The following is a 6,000-nucleotide window of genomic DNA, read 5'->3' on the forward strand; positions in this document are numbered from 1 at the left end:
ATGTGGGAGTCAGCCCAGTGCCTTATTCCATAGAAGTATTACTTTAACTTCATGTTAACATTTGTGTGTTTTTTTCTATCAAAGCCAAATAACAATTCATGGAGTAAAATATATTACATTTGTTTGTTCATTCCTAAAGTTTTGCAAACTAGTTTTTTCACAGCCTTTGGCTACTATAATTAATTGTATTTATTAATATGTATGTAATAGTTTTATTTGGATATGTTCTCATTTTCATTTGGTATATAGGTCAAAGTAAAATTTTGTGGTCTTCTGAAAATCTTAAGTTTAACCTTTGAGAGTATGTATGACTGTACTCTAGTGACTGAACCAATTTCTATTCCAACCAGCATTGCATGACTATTTTCATATCTCACATCACTGCCAACATTTTATTATTATTTTTATTATAACTATTTTATTGGTGGTGTAGGGAGATACTTCATTATGGTTCTGTTCTGAATTTCATTCTAATGCTTGCAATGTTATTTTCAGGTATCCCTTGGCCATTTAAATATTTTTCTTGGAGTTATTTCTACTCAGATCACTTGGACATTTTTTTCTTTAGTGATATTCTTAATTTTAGTTGCTAACTTTATGTATTCTTGATGCTAATCCATTATCAAATGTATGGTTTGCAAATATTATTCATTTTTCTATTTATCTCATAGTGTCCTTTAATATTAGTTAGAAAGAGTGAAGGGTGGGGAAGGGATGTGGGAGTAGAAAGGAGAGCAGAATGAATCAAACATTAGTAACCTGTGTGCATATATGACTCCATGACTAGTATGATTCCACAGTATGCACAAACAGAAGAATGAGAAGTTATACTTCATTTATGTATGATGTATCAAAGAATATTCTATTGTCATGCATAACTAATTTGAATAAATTTAAAAAATAAAAAATAAATAAAAAGAGCATAGGCAGAAAAAAATACAAGCAACAATAAATTTTGGCAAGGATATGGAAAAGCATACCCTAACATATTGATATTTGGACTGCAAAGAGATGCAACCATTATGGGAATCAGTATAGCATTTACTCAGAAAACTTAGAATGGAATCACCATTATTTGACCCAGCTATCCTACTTCTAGATCTATACCCAAAGAAACTAAAATCAGCATACAGCAGAGATGCCGCAGCATCAATATTTTTAGCACCTCAATTCACAATAGCCAAAATATGGAACCCACCTAGATGTACTTCAACAAGTGAATTGCTAAGGCAAATGTGGTATGCATGCACAATGGAATAGTACTCAAACTAAATGAAGAATGAAATTATGACATTTACAGGTAAATGGATGAGCTGAAGAATATCGTGCTAATTTCAATAAGCCAATACAAAACAAATAAAGGTGCAAAGTTTTCTTTCATATGTGGATGCTAATTCACAATAGGGGAGGCTTGGAAAAAATAGAGTTACTTTGGAATACGCAGAGGGGAATAAAGGAGTGAGAGAGGGCATGGGGATAAGAAAGATAGCATAATGAATTCAATATTATTACCATGTGTACATATATGATTACAAAAGCAGTATGATTCTACAAATTGTACAACCAGATTAATGATAAATTATATACCATATGTATGATGTGTCAAAATGCATTCTACTCTCATGTATAAATAATTAGATCAAATTAAAAATCATTTAAATAAAATCTGTGTGGTTTCTAGGTTCTATAATCTATCATACATCCATACTGTACTGCCGCAGTCTGGCTGGGCACAATTCAGGAGCCACTTGTCAAAAGAAACTAACTTTATTTTTAGAACTACAAACACCAAGCAAAACAGCTCCTCAAGAAAAAAACCCTCAGAGCCCAACTTCCACCACCAGCTTCCACAAGCCTCTCACCCACACAAACCTCACCACCTCCCACAATCCTCCTGCTCTTGAGGCCAACTGGCTGGATCGCGTGGGCGGAGCCAAAGAAGTCCCCCAATGAGCAGCTCCGTGGTCTGAAAGGGAAGGGAAACAGCCCAATGAGCAGCTCCAATCAGCTAGATGTTGCTGGGGCCGCTGTGAGCCAATCATCAGCTGGCAGTCTGAAGGGCAGGGAAACAGCCCAATGAACATCACCGCAGAGGAGCCAATCAGCTAGATGTTGCTGGGGCCGCTGTGAGCCAACATCAGCCGGCAGCATGAAGTTTGCTCGCAGCTGGAAGTTTGCTGGGGCCCCTTTGGCTGTGGCTCTCAACATCTCCCCCTCTCTGTTTAAAAAACAAGCATGTGGCTTAGGGACCGTGACTGCCTTAGGTTGTCCAATACTACATATGGTCCTTACCCGTCTTTGGATGAGCCTACCTCAGGGCATCAGCCTCCTGTCTTAGGTTGGTACCATTGTAATTGGATCTTACCCGTCATTGAATACTGGTCCAGTATACAGCCACACCTGTGGAGAGGTCTTTGTACCAGCAGGGGGGTGAGGTTCTTTGCCTCACCTTTGTTGGCCTCCAAATTTTAGCTGAATGATCATGACAAGCAGAAGGGAGGAAGATACACCAAGCCAATTGATGGCTCTTGTTGGAAAAATTGTACCACCGATGACATCATCAGCAAAAATACCCCAACACTACCACAAATCACTGCACCAACAGATAGTTCACAATGCATACGAGTGAGTTCACAATGCATACAAGTGACACATAGTTTAGGCAAGTTCTCTAAGCGGTTCAGTGATGGCTATTGCAGAAACTGTAGATTAGTTTTATCTTTGTCTTCACCAGCACAGGGATGAAGATAGGAATTCTGGCAATAATGGCTAAAGAAAAAATTATGTAACATTCCAGAAGGCACTAAAAGAAAACAATTTTCTTAACAATTTACATTGTCTTGAAGAGAATTATTAAATATAATGAAAAGGAAAGGTGAAAGTAAACAAACAGATCTGTTAACCTCCTTTTTTGTTTACATATTAAAACAATTCTTAACAGTTATTTACCCAATTTAAATTAAACCATTTAAATCACGTGAATAATAAAAAAAAATATTTGGATCCATTTTTTCATGAGTGCTCATCATATATGATATATGGACATATGTATATTCAAACATATAACACAAAATACAAGTGTGCACACATAATATAATACATACAACACATAACATAATAGTAAAGGCCTTATAAATTTTTACAGGTGAAATCTCCATTGCAATGTTTAAAAACTCTATAGTAAAAAAAAAAATATAAAACTGATCAGCAAAACATTAACCTAGGTCTGTATGAGCTCAAAAAACAAAATAGAATTTCATGATATGGGAAAGGGCAATAATAAAATAGATATTGAAAAAAGCATCCTGGTTCTGTCGCAGATGTAAGGATAGCCAAATTGGAGTTTTGGATATCAGCTGTTATGGATTTGAGCCAAATCATCTTCTTTTTGGTCCGTAGAAATCGCTTTAGTTTATCTCTCTGGAATCCAAATCGGCTGCTGTTCTTCCTGTGGAAACACACAAACAGGCCCTAGACTCCAGACAATCACTGGGTCAGGACCTTGGTTAATCTCTCTGGAATCCAAATCGGCTGCTGTTCTTCCTGTGGAAACACACAAACAGACCCCCGACTCCAGACAAATACTGAGTAAGGACCTTTCCATTGTCCTATTAGAATATCTTTCCAAAGTACCTTGGGCTTATGTACATTTTTTGGACACATATGCCTTTCGCAGCACTAAGTCCTGATGAATCCAAATTTAAAAAGTTTAGAGTAAAAAGGGTTATTTTAAGTTTATCTTTGGGGAATATATACCCCTTCCCAATTCCATCTTTTTGCTTTAATAAGTACATTTTAATAGTTTGATGAGCTCTTTCAACTATGCCTTGTCCCTGTGGATTATATGGGATTCCTATTATATTAGTAATGCCAAATGATGAGCAAAATTGTTTAAAAGAGGTAGAAGTATAACCAGGGGCATTATCTGTTTTTAACTGTTTTGGAATGCCCACAGTGGCAAAATTTTGTAAGCAATGAGCTATAACATCTTTAGTTTTTTCTCCAGCATGAAGGGAGCCCATCAAAAATCCAGAAGAAGTATCAACTGTAACATGCAAATATTTTAATTTTCCAAATTCTGGCAAGTGTGTGACGTCCATCTGCCAAATATGGTTAGGTATCAATCCTCTAGGATTGACTCCAAGATTAACTTGTGGTAAAAAGGTCACACAATTTTGACATTGTTTTATTATTTGTCTAGCTTGTTCCTTAGTTATTTTTAAATGCTTTTGTAAAGTATCAGCATTGACATGGAACCTTTTATGAAAATTTATAGCTTCTTCTAGTGTAGAGAAAATATGTATGTCATGTGTAGTTTTAGCTGCTAAATCATTGCCCAAACTAAGGGCTCCAGGCAATTCTGTATGTGCCCTGATATATCCTATAAAGAATGGATCTTTTCTGTCTCAGATTAAACTTTGTACAGTGGAAAACAAAGAGAAAACAGTAGAAGAAGGGGAAATCCTACCAGCATCTTCAAGTGATACTATAGCATTAACTATATACTGACTATCAGAAAACAAATTAAATACAGAATCTTTAAATATCACAAAAGTTTGTAATACTGCATTAAGCTCTACCTATTGAGCTGATTGTTTGGGTACTAAAAATGTAAAAGTTTGATCAGGTGTAACTATTGCTGCTGTACCATTATTTGACCCATCAGTGAATATATTTGGAGAATTCATGATAGGTGTTTTTCTTGTCCTTTTTGGAAAAATTACAGGATGCAATGACCAAAAAGACAATAAAGAATTAGATGGTAAGTAGTTATCAAATAAAACATTAGATTTTCACATGATTATTGTCCAAGTATTTAACTCATTAGCTAATTCATCAATTTGGTTCATAGTATATGGAGTAATAATTTTATTGGGAGAAATTCCAAACACTGCCTTTGCTGTTTTTATTCCTTTGAGTATTAATTGTCCTACAGCCTCAGGATAACTAGTAAGAATAGTGTTAGGAGAATAAGATAAATGTATCCATAATAATGGACCTTCCTGCCAAAATACTCCTGTAGGAATATTTTTATTAAATAAATTATTATTTATTGGTAGTACAATAAATAATAAAGGCAAACTTATATCAATTCTATCCAAATGCATATTTTCCATATGTGTTTTAAAGATTTTTAATGCCTTTCTTGCTTCAGGTGTTAACATTCGGGCTGAATTTGGATCTGATGGACCTTTTAGGATATCAAATAATGGTCCCAATTCTCCTGTTGGAATACCTAGATAAGGCCTTATCCAATTTATGTCTCCTAATAACTTTTAAAAGTCATTAAGTGATTTGAGTTGATCTACTCGTATTTGAATTTTTGGTGAATGGACCATGGTTGAGGATAATAGAACTCCTAAATAATTAATTGGAAAATTTAATTGTACTTTATCTATTGCTATCTCTAGATTATAATTTTTTAATAAGTTTGTAAGTGTGGCATAACATTCTAGCAATGTGTTTTTAGCTTTGTGTGCTAATAATACATCATCCATATAGTGAAATATTTGTAGTTCAGGATTTTGATTTCTAAGTGGCTGGATTACTTTGTTAACATAAATTTAACACATAGTTGGGCTGGTAGCCATACCTTGAGGGAGTACTTTCCATTCATATCTCTGATCAGGACCTTCATGATTTAGTGCAGGGATAATAAATGCAAAATGTGAACTGTCTTCAGGATGAATTGGAATTGAAAAAAAACAATCTTTAATATCTATAACTAAAACATACCAAGTTTTTGGCAAAGCAGACAATTGAGGAATCCCCGATTGAGCAGGTCCCATAATGACCATTTCGTTATTAATGGCTCTTAAATCTTGCAATAATCTCCATTTACCAGATTTCTTTTTGATGACAAAAATGGGAGTATTATGGGGAGATACAGAAGGCTATATATGTCCTTCCGCTAATTGTTGTTTGACCAGATCATGGGCTACTTGTATTTTTTTTTTTAGTCAAGGGCCACTGAGGAACCCATACTGGTCTTTCTGATTT

The sequence above is a fragment of the Ictidomys tridecemlineatus genome, chromosome 9, assembly GCF_052094955.1.
Source record: "Ictidomys tridecemlineatus isolate mIctTri1 chromosome 9, mIctTri1.hap1, whole genome shotgun sequence".
Taxonomy (NCBI): domain Eukaryota; kingdom Metazoa; phylum Chordata; class Mammalia; order Rodentia; family Sciuridae; genus Ictidomys; species Ictidomys tridecemlineatus.